This window comes from Schistocerca piceifrons, chromosome 3 (assembly GCF_021461385.2).
Source record: "Schistocerca piceifrons isolate TAMUIC-IGC-003096 chromosome 3, iqSchPice1.1, whole genome shotgun sequence".
In the NCBI taxonomy this organism is placed as follows: Eukaryota; Metazoa; Arthropoda; class Insecta; order Orthoptera; family Acrididae; genus Schistocerca; species Schistocerca piceifrons.
The window spans coordinates 617,244,848-617,256,900 of NC_060140.1; the positions used below are offsets into that span (position 1 = coordinate 617,244,848).

General features: G+C 39.0%; 1 protein-coding gene across 3 annotated transcripts in view; it reads left to right on the forward strand.

Annotated features, from left to right (window-relative positions):
• LOC124788055 (proton-coupled amino acid transporter-like protein CG1139) overlaps positions 1 to 12,053 on the forward strand; it is a 237,693-nt gene that overhangs the window by 48,787 nt on the left and 176,853 nt on the right. The window lies entirely within an intron of this gene.

The following is a 12,053-nucleotide window of genomic DNA, read 5'->3' on the forward strand; positions in this document are numbered from 1 at the left end:
TGGACAAGGCGAAGGGATAGAACGGTAAGACATTTGCTAAGGCATCACGAAACAACTTCCACGGTACTAAGAGTAAAAACTGTAGAGAAAGGCTGAGGTTGGAATACATCTAGTAAATAATTAAGGGCATAGCTTGGAAGTGCTATTCTGGCACAAAAAACTGTTCAGAGAAACGGCTCTAATCACTATGGGACTTAACATCTGAGGTCATCAGTCCCCTAGACTTAGAACTACTTATACCTAATTAACCTAAGGACATCACACACATCCATGCCCGAGGCAGGATTCGAACCTGCCAACGTAGCAGCAGCGCGGTTCCGGACTGATGCGCCTAGAACCGCTCGGTCAAAGCGGCCGGCTGCTATGAGGTACGGCAATAATGAGACTGATGTGAAAAAATTTTGCTTACCGTTTTAGACAAGTTTATTGTTGTCTCCTTCAAAGGAGATCCCTTCTGAGTTCACAAACTTTTTACAGCGCTTCTGCCATTGATGGTACATTTCTGGAACTCATCTTCCGTAATATCCTCCAAGACCCTCGTCACAGCTTTTTGGACATCTTGTGTTGTTTGAAAATGGTGTCCCTTGGCCGCAGTCTTCTCTCTTGGAAATAGAAAAAAGTCGTATGGAGCGATATCTGGTGAATAAGGTGGCTGTGGTACTACTGAAATTTGTTTCGAGGTTAAAAATATCTGTACTGACAGAGCAGTATAGGATGGCGCATTATCGTGATGCAAAATCAAATTATCAGCCATGTTGGCACGGCCTCAAAGAACTCTTTTAAGTAGTCTTTCAAAAATTTCTTTGTAGTAATATTGGTTAACTGTTGTCCGGGAGGCACCCACTCTTTATGAACAATTCCCTTGGAATCAAAGAAGCACACAAGCATGCATTTCACTTTTGACTTTGATATGTGAGCGTTTTTTTGGTCTGGGTGATCCATTTGAGCACCACTGCGAACTTTGGCATTTTGTCTCTGGATCGTACTAAAAAAAAAAAACTTTCATCACCAGTGATAACACGGGTTAACAATTCTGGATTGATTTCCGTTTGCTCTAACAGATTGGCTGCCACATTTTTCCGTATTTCTCGCTGTTGTGGTGTGAGATTTTTGGGGACCATTTTTGCACAAATCTTTCTCATACCAAGGTCTTCCGTTATTATTAGACGAACCGTTTCTCGATTGATGTTCAGTTCTTCTGCAATCACTTTCACGTATAATCTTCGATCAGATCCTACGAGTTTACGCATCCTCGCCAAGTTGACATTCGTACGTGAGGTTGATGGTCGTCCACTGCAGTCTTAATCTTCAACATTCGTTCTGCCTTCACTAAACATTTTATGCCAACGAAAAACCTGAGATCTTGACATAACCTCGTCTCCAAAAGCCTTCTGATGCTTACCGTAAGTTTTCGTCTCGTTTTCACCCAATTTAACGCAAACAGAAATGATATACCTTTGCGCAATATTATGCGTTTCCATTTTCGTGACGAGAGACAAACTCATGTTAAATTATTACAGCACAACTTACGACAGAACAGATGCATCGATGTGCCGCTTGGACTACAAGCAGCTTATAGACCAAGATCAAAGATATTGTGCCTACGCAAGCCTGCAAGGTTGCCACATCTTGCAAAGAAAATCAGTCTCATTACTTTACTGTCGCACCTCGTATTCTGGGATGAAAAGATTTGCAGAGGATAGAAAATCGTGGCGGGCTGTATTAAACCAGTCAGAAGACTGATGACTCAAAGGAATAAACGTTATTTGGTGTGTTGTGTTGGTATACTATCCATCAACAGTTACATTAAGCCCTAATCGACTGAAGGCATGCTCTGTTATGTGAAAATTCGTTGTTCAACAGTTAATGTTGAAACCCTATTTGACTGCAAAGTAACCCTAAGGAGTGAACAAAGAAACACTTACAGAAATGCTGAGAACGAAAAATCGATACCCATAGCTTGTACAATTTAATAAAAGTCTCTCAAAATTGCACAGTGTAATTTAATTAGCTTCCGGCTAAACATGGTGGTATAGGATGATTTTCCTTGACTGTAATCATAACGCTTTAACCTGAAAATCACACTTCACTAAATTGAATGACGTCATCTTAAAACATAATATACATACACTTCTACAAAATCTTACCACCATATTCTGCACAAACCGCTGCTTGAGGACAACAGTGTTCATATTACAAAACATACACCACTGGAAAACCTCCTCACCAGCTTCTCAAAAGCTGGTTATTATACCTGCAGAGAACAAGATATTTATTAGTAATTCATGGGAGAAACTGTATCTGACGGGACTGTTTAAATATATGTTTTATACATGATTAATGGAATGATAAAGGGAATATTGACAAAAGGAGGTATCGTCAAAATGACGTCGGCAAATACTGGATGTATTTCAATCTCTGTCTTACTCTACAATTTTCACCCTTTACAGCTCCTTCTAATACCACGGAAACTAATCCCTGATGTGTTAACAGCTGTCCTACCATCCTGTCCTCTCATCTTATTAGTGTTTCTCACAGATTCCTTTCCTCGCCGATTCGGTGGAAACGGCCTCATTCCTTACCTTAGAGGTCCACCTATTTTTCAACATTCTTCCGTAGCACCACATCTCAAATGCTTCGATTCTCTTCTGCTTCGGCTCCCCACAGTCCATGTTTCACTAGCATACAATGCTGTGCTCTAAACGTACATTCACAGAAACCTCTTCCTCAAATTAGGGCCTATGTTTCATACTGGTGGACACCACTTGGCCAGGAAAGTACTTTCTGTCACTGCTACTCTACTCTTTATGTCCACCTTGCTCTGTCCGTCATGGGTTATTTTGGTGCCTGGGTAGTAGAATTCCTTAACTTCATCTACTCCGTGATCACCAATCCTGATGTTAAGTTTGTCGCTGTTCTCGTTTCTGCTACTTCTCATTACTTTTGTCTTTCTCCGATTTACTCTCAATCCATATTCTGTACTCACTAGACTATCCGTTCCATTCAGCAGATAATGTAATTTTTTCCACTTTCACTGAGAACAGCAATGCCATGAACGAACCTTATCAGTGACATCCCTTCTCTTTCAAATTTAATCCCCCTGTTGGGCCTTTTTTTTTATCTCCATAATTCGTTCTCCAGTGTATAGATTGAACAGCAAAGGCGAAAGATTACAACTTTGCCATACACCCTTTTCAATCCTAGCTCTTTGTTGTTGCTCTTTTACTCTTACTTTGGTTCTTCTACAGATTGCATACTACCCGAAACGTCTTTCCCTATAGCTTCCCCGTATTTTTGTTAGAGTTTCGAGCATCTTATAATATTTGACATTGCCAAACGTTTTTTTTCCAGATCGACGAATCCTATAAACGAGTCTTGAATTTCGCTCAGTCTTACCAGCTGCAACATCAGAACTCTCATTCTGATGCCTTTACCTTTCACAAAGCCAAATTGATCATCATGTAAGAGACCCTCAATTTTCTTTTCCATTCTTCTATACTGTTGGAAAAAATTCGCAGCACCAAAAATTATAATTAGTGTAGAGTAATGGAATTTCGGGAATACATTTGTGTAGGTAACACATTTAAGTGATTAACATTGCAAGATCACAGGTTAATGTAAGCACGAGGAAAGCCATTGCAAATGTAAAATACTGGTACATCAATAACCGATGTAACCGGCAGAATGCTGAATGCAAGCGCGCAAACGCGCATGCATTGTGTTGTACAGGTGCCGGATGATGGTCTGTGACGCACAAAAGACTACATATAGTGGTAGGATATGAAAGTTCCTTATTATATTTCTAAATTTGAATTTGTAAGTGTCAAGTTGGAAACTGACAAATTTTTGAAACTCATTTTGATATCGAAATGTGTAAATCTCAGCGCAGGACAACAGAACTACCTAAAAGTTTAATTTTGGTTGGAACTATGTGGAACTCACGCTACACGATGCGAAAGCCAGACTAGCCGGTACATCAAATAATTCCCAGCGAGAAAGCAATCCGTTTTCAACGAAATTGACATATGCTGTCTGACTGCAAAACAAATGATCCAGATTAATATGTTGACCCTGAATATAGTTAATCTTTATCGTGGACTTGTAAACAATCACTGTACCAGGAGCGTTATTGTAATTACAAAGCAAATGAATATAAAAATTAGTGCTTCAAAATTCACAAGATGGCACTTTGCTGAAGTCTTTTACTGATATTAAGCCTCATAAATGATACTCATATTTTTACAAAAACATTCTGACAATCACTGGGCCTTACAGTGGACATGAAGTATGACGATAATTAAATTTATTGGCATACTTGTGCACTCCGAACTCTGATCTGCAACCTCTCACAATTATGACAATGATGAGACTGTTAAAAGTCAGATTTCATTGACCGTGCTTGCGATGTGTAGCGCTAGGTATCTTACCAACTTTATTAAAATGCCGGACAATACACTTTTCATAAAGTGCTCACACCTGGACAAAGTAGTCAAATATTTATTAATAATTTTCCTGTTTATAATTACTCCTTTATAATTACTCGTTCAACTATAAGACCAAACCGTATTTTGCGTTTTAAAATTTCTACAGAAAACGTCAACCATACGCAATATTCTAACAATAAGAACCAACACAGCTACAAATGTATAGGGACTGGAATAGCTTAAAATCGTCATTTGTAATTCTTCCATTCATAACACTTCATTTCCGCAATATTTTTCGTGAAAACGTGTTATTAAAAATCCTTTTTTTAAGAGGCTGACTCCTTTGCCCTGCAGGCCAGCTTCCATCCGTTACAAACCAAGTACATTGCCAGACCGACCAACATACATTACTACTGCTCTTCGAAAGAAGTGACCTCTCTGACTAACAGCTCTGGTCTCTTACAAAGAAAATAGTTTCACACAAGTTGAGTACACTTTTTGCAAATTCATTCACATGTACGACCAAAATACCTGAAAATCATCATGGCAAATAGAACAGTCACCTTCCATCACCCCACTCCAACTAAACAAGAATTCTGATACAACAGCAGGAGGCCCTCAAAATATTCTCCGAAAGAAACAATCACAAAAATATGGTACAAAACGTGTGGTTAGAAATACCTGGGGTGGGTGACGATGCATACAAAATATCAGTGAACAGGTACAAAGTGATACAAATATGCAAATAAGGTGAAATACGAGTAACAATACATACATACAAACAAGTGCACAAAACTTCCAGTAATAAGTCAGTTACGTATTTGTAATGATACAAAAGACCTAGATGCTCTCTGTGGTAAATCCCTAATCAAGTTAAGTCAAATACAGTGGCATAAATACAGGTAGTTTTACAATAAAGTACAAATCATTACAAAGCCATTACACTTAGTTGTACAAATGTTTAAGAGAAACTTATAAGTACAAGTAAGAATTCCTGTTAATTCACATTAAGTACGAAAGATTCACACATTTCATGCAACATGGTGCAATTCTTTGCAAACCAGTTCCAATTGTTTGTTCAAATATTTAAGGAATTCTGCATAATATGAACATCTTCTTTCATCACACGAATACAGCTACATCATAAACAGAACATTTCTTACCTTTTGGTCTCAGAACTTTTTACATAAATGTCAATCTATACCCTTTCTCTGTGACCCTTCACACTGTGTCCAGTTTCTCACACTGCACATATTGATCTTGCCTTGTCAGTTAGTAACTCTGTATTACCAATGGTCGATAGCTGAGAATTGTTAGCTTTAGATAACTATTTTCAAAACATCTAAAAATAACTTCAGTACAGTTGACTTCCGAAACTCATTCACAAATTACCAAAAACTCATAGAAAATGGCATTTATCACCAGTTCGGAAAATAATTTCTTGTAATGGAAAGTCAACTAGCCTCAAAACTTACTGTACTATACTTGTCCTAGGTTAGTAGGGGAATTATTTACACCTATTACCTAAACAGAATAGTAGAAGAAGTCTAGTGTGCCATGAAGTAAAGGAAGGAATAATAACACCCAGCTCGAGGAGGCATCAGTCGCCAGCTGATGTATCCACCATACAGAGATCGATCCTCTACCTACGTGGGATCTCATTCTTTTCTCTTTCTCTGTATACCAATGGAACAGCATTATGTGGAACAAAGAACTTCGTATGTTCTTTGACTTTCAATTCATACAGAAAAATTCGTATGCTACCAGGTTTGTTGACAAAGACTTCAGAATATGACTGTAAGATATGGAATAATTCTTGCTTATCTATTTCAGAAGCATCTTCTACACTGTCTACTTTCTCATGTATAATTTCAGAGGTATCAAAAGACTGTTCCATCTCACGAGAAGCACTTGATTTATGACCGATAAGATCAGTGAAAGATCGTGATATTGACTAAGATAAGAAGTTGATGTCTTCTTCCTCCTTCGAAATCAAATCCTTGAAATACAAACAGACTAACTTGCTATCAACTTCAGCTTTCGCCTGAGCATCATCAGAGTTTATAATAGCCTTGTACTCAGCCAATAAATCAATACCTAATAACATTGGTGTAGTAGGAAAGGGCACAGTTACGAAGTTGGCAGAGAACTGATGATCCGTACCAGATAGGGTTGATAGAAGAGATAGAGAAGATCCAACGGAGAGCAGCGCGCTTCGTTACAGGATCATTTAGTAATCGCGAAAGCGTTACGGAGATGATAGATAAACTCCAGTGGAAGACTCTGCAGGAGAGACGCTCAGTAGCTCGGTACGGGCTTTTATTGAAGTTTCGAGAACATACCTTCACCGAAGAGTCAAGCAGTATATTGCTCCCTCCTACGTATATCTCGCGAAGAGACCATGAGGATAAAACCAGAGAGATTAGAGCCCACACAGAGGCATACCGACAGTCCTTCTTTCCACGAACAATACGAGATTGGAATAGAAGGGAGAACCGATAGAGGTACTGAAGGTACCCTCCGCCACACACCGTCAGGTGGCTTGCGGAGTATGGACGTAGATGTAGATGTAGATGTAGATCTTTGCAAATTCAGTCTAAACGTGACTGTTTCTTAACCTCTACAGTTCTTCTAGTAATCACACCTTTAATTTTTGTTCGTTGCAATGGAAATGTTGGACATACAGTTAATTCCTGGCGTTTACGGAAAGCTGCCTCACTGATAACCGAAACAGGACTACCTGAGTCTAATATATCGTCAAAAATGATATAATTTATTCGTTTCTCCTCTGAATCCATGTCACAAAATATTTCTCTTAGCAAAGCGTCACCCAAATCCACTACCATATCAGAAGCTATGTTCCTTACAGATTGTGGAGGTACATCTGTTTCACATTCACTATAATCTTCTGACCTCTCTATAATCATCTAATCAAGGCATGTAATTAGTTACCCAGTCAAAAACGCAGATTTCACTTAAGTTTAGTGCTTGATCCTCAACAGGTTCTGTATTAACAGGATAATGGTAGTCCGCACGTAACATCTATGTCTCATTTTGATTACTAACAGGCTATCACTGTCCGTTTTGTTCACTAAAAGGTTCACAATATATGATTTCTATGGTATGAATGGAGGAATTCACTGTATCGACAAACAACTCGTTTGCCATATGTGCCTTATTTATTACATGGTTGAACTCCTAAGTAGATCTTGTTTAATCTGTTTAGTTTTCTCGCTTAAGTCGGCCAAAAGTTTCACACCTAGTTCTTATTAATACGTTCGAGATGTCTGGTAAAACCTTCTATCATGTTCTTCAAATTTTTAACCTATCCTTTATTGTGCTCTGATAATAAAACCCTAAAACCCCTCCCGAACAGGCCACCAAGGCCCATCGGTACCAACCGGCCACCGTGTCATCCTCAGCCCATAGGCGTCACTGGATGCGGAGATGGAGGGCCATGTGGTCAGCACACCGCTCTCCCCGCCGTATGTCAGTTTACGAGACCGGAGCCGCTACTTCTCTATCAAGTAGCTCCTCAGTTTGCCTCAAAAGGGCTGAGTGAATCCCGCTTGCCAACAGCGCTCGGCGGACAGGATGGTCACCCAAAAGTGCTAGCCCAGCCCGGCAGCGCTTAACTTCGGTGGTCTGACGGGAACCGGTGTTACCACAGCAGCAAGGCCGTTGGCTGTGCTCTGCTAACGCCCTCAGAATATCTTGCAAAAAATCATTGTTTCCATCCTTGGCATTACTACATGAGGGGGTAGACACTGACTCAGTTTGGTCAATACTTGTGGATGCGAAACCTGAATATTTTAAGTATAGAACCTGACTGTTGTGACCAGACAAATTACATCCTACAGACTGAGTTCCCGAAGCTGAATCCCCAAGTGCACTATCTTGTTTCATGTTGGATACTGAGAAATTACCCAGATCAGTTCTGTCAGTCATTGTCCAATCTGTCTCAGTTAAATCAATATTGTGAGAGGATCCCTGTTTAATTGTTCCGTCTCTGTCTACAGAATTACCGAAAGTGACTTCAGCTGCAGATCTAGTATTTGACTTAGCTCTAGTAGCTTAACGCAATAACAGTAAAACAGCAGACAAAAACGAAATCTCTTACACACAGAAGATCAACACTACACAGATAACAACTGAAATCACTTCCTATAAATATTAATGAAAACAGAAAAGTGTTTAAATTACCAATGACAGAATTTCCTGAATAAATGCAAATCCAAGCATCTGATAATATCACTTTGCAATGAAATTTCTACACTTCAGAAAATTACACAAAAGTAGTATACACCATAAAAAATCACCACTTGTCTAACTATACAACACTTCAAGATTGAGTAAACATGGATACTTTTAACATGGAGTATATCACTGGCAACAGTAAAAATTAATAGTAATAAGACTTGTACTAAGCACAATACAACACACCAAGTGCATAAAATGAGAGAATCTCACTTGCACTACACTTTGTAAAATACTTGTGACAAATTAGTGTTCAAAACTGCAGATAATACACAAAAGTTCTATTTCTGCAAAGGCAAGCTTTAACTATTCTTCAGAAAATTTGTCTCTATTGTTCACTGGTAATAAATATACAAAACAAAACGGTGTTGTTGTTGTGGCATACAGTGTATTATCACATCACTTATTGCGTCACAAATCTTGAAAACAATTTCTAAGTCAAAGTATATAATTGAAATTATAATTTGCGATTGCAGAAAAAATCTTTAACTGACTGCAAAAATCAGCAGACTGCCATACAATTACGTATTCTGACAGAAAAGGTCGTTAGGTGAAAGTAATGTGTAAAACGTGTTTTATTATTTAAATGTGTAAATTTGGGTGCAGTGCAACAGAACTACGCGAAAATTTAAATTTGAATGGAAATATGCGAAGATCACGCTACACGATGCGAAATCCAGACAGCTGGTACATCAAACAGTTCCCTGCGAGAAAACAATCCGTTTTTAATGAAATTTACATACGTTAACTGACTGCGAAACGAAAGACCCAAATTAAAATGTTGGCCCTGAATAGACTAATCTTTATCGTAGTCTTGTAAACAATCACTGTACCAAAACTGTTATTGTAATTACAGAGCAAATGAACATAAAAATTAACGCACCTGATTTTCTAATAAAACTGCTCCAAAATTCACAAGATAGCACTTTACTGAAATCATTTACTGGTATTAAGCCTCGGAACTGATGCTAATATTTTTACAGAAACACTCTGACAGTCACTGGGCCTTACAATGCACATGAAGTTAGAGGGTAATTAAATTTATTGGCATACCAGTGCACACGGATCGCTCGTCTGCTCTTCAAACTGTTACTATTAGAAAAATGATAAGACTGTCAAAAATCAGATTTTATTGCCGTACTTGTGAAGAGCAGTGCACGACGGAATCTTACCAACTTTCATAAAATGCTTCTCAGTACACAACTCACGATGCGCACAGCGAGTGAGCAAACACCATCATTAAAAAAAAAAAAAAAAAAAAATGGAACAGGGAGCTTATCTTAACGACTGATAAAAGAGAACAAAGACTCCAAGTTTAGCTGTACTTCATTAAGCCACGGTAACAATACATCTTTTCATAATCTTCTCACACTTAGACAAGGCAGCGAGATTTTTATTAATAACTTTCCTGTGTTTAATTACTTCCTTCACACTCTTTTCAACTATAAGACAAAACCATATGTTTCATTGTAAAATTTCTAAAGCAAACTTCAACCATATGCGATGTTCTTGCAATAAGAAACTACACAGTTCCAAATATAAAAAGAAAGTATTTCCTCAATATTTTCCCTCGAAACATATTGTTACCAAATCCTTTATAAATAATGCTGCATCCACTACACGGCAGGACAGCTTCTATCATTTTCAAACCAAGTACATTGCCAGACTGTCCAACACACACTACCATTGTTCTTCAAAAGAAGTAACCTCTCTGACCAACATCTCTGGTCTTCTACAAGGAATATAATATTTCAGAGGTTGCATACATTTATCAAATTCACAAGTTCATTCACATTTATGGTCAAAACCACCTGAAAATCGCCATGGCATGTAGGACAATCCCTTCCACATACGTTAAAACCATAGGGAATCATTCTCATGGTAGTAGATAGAGCTTTTAAATCCAACATGTAACCGTTGTTTTTGGCTCCAACTGCTACTCTAAGAGAAAACGTTGACACAGGAAAGCAAGTTGTTTGGAGCCACACCAAAACAGTCAGAACGTTGATTGCTAAAAAAAGAGAAACTAGAAAATAGTTTAACGTAATCCATTCGTCGCTTAGAAGAAGCATGTTACCAGCTTTCCACTATCACAGCAAATATCACTGCGCATTAGTGTCTGTATTGTTTCTTTACGTAAGTTGTCTTGACGGCAGGATAGACTGCATATAATCGCCACTGGATTAGTGAGAAGAACCCTTCGTTTGTTCTACAGCGTCAACGATAGGGCACGTTGCATGGGCCAGCCCAGGGAGTCGATAATTAACGACAGTATGTGATGTGGTATTTTGCAGACACAGGGAGAGACACCGGCAAAGTACATGAATGCTTGGGTTGATTACTGTATTTTACAGCCTTGGAAAAGTGGAAGTTCCTTAAGAGCAACAAATGCTGCCTATAATAAATTGCACAGATGCACTAAGAACCTGTTGTATGAAGTCCAAAATGAGATCACACACTGCAGCGAAATTTTCATGACGCAGACAGCGGCAGGGCCGGTTTAAGGCCCAAGGAGCCCAAGCCAGCGCTTGGGGCGCCAAGCTGAGTGGGGCGTGAGAGATACAACAGTAAAATTCCTATACAGGACGTATCAAATCAGTGGCGGCTGCTTGGAGCCCCAATATGGGAGTGGCGCCCAATTACAAGAATTGTTCGTAGTGTGTATTACAATCGGTAGTGAAAATTGACAGGGCTGGAAGTCTAAGAGGGGAAACACACTTGTGTGGAGAAATGTCCTCGAACCGGTTCTGGCTGGGACAGATGTACTCCTACTGTGGTTCACTACACTGTTATGCCTGAAACATTTGAAGACATTCTGGACCGCTGTTGAAAACTTTGCTTCTGAGAATAAGAGATGCAGATTAGTAAGTCACTACAGTTAAATATCTGGAATATTCCAGATGGAGGAAGACACCCACCGACAGCCGCTGCCAGTCGTCTCAAAAGAGCAGCGCGATGGAAGCAACTGGTCGGTCAGTGGCAACACACGGGACACACACGGCCTGATAATGACATGCACAAATGTACCTGAGTCAACGTCAACCTGACAACGTTCGGTTGGTTTCAGATTAATAACAAATATCTAGGAAAGCATGAAAGCATTACTGAGGTTATGAGCATTTCTTACCGTGCGATGGAAATGCTTTAACTGTTTCTATTTTATAACTTAAGTACTGAAATAAGCTTGGCATGCAAAAATCAGTAACTGGTGCGATGTTTCATTATTAAAATCATCAATGACATTGGTACAGGTTTTCCAATAACAACTTTTACGATGAATGAAATTAGGTCTCCGTTTAAACTTTTCACAGGACGCTAATAAATTCCTTGGCAGAGGGTTACTACACGTGGTCTAGGGGTAACGTCTTTGAC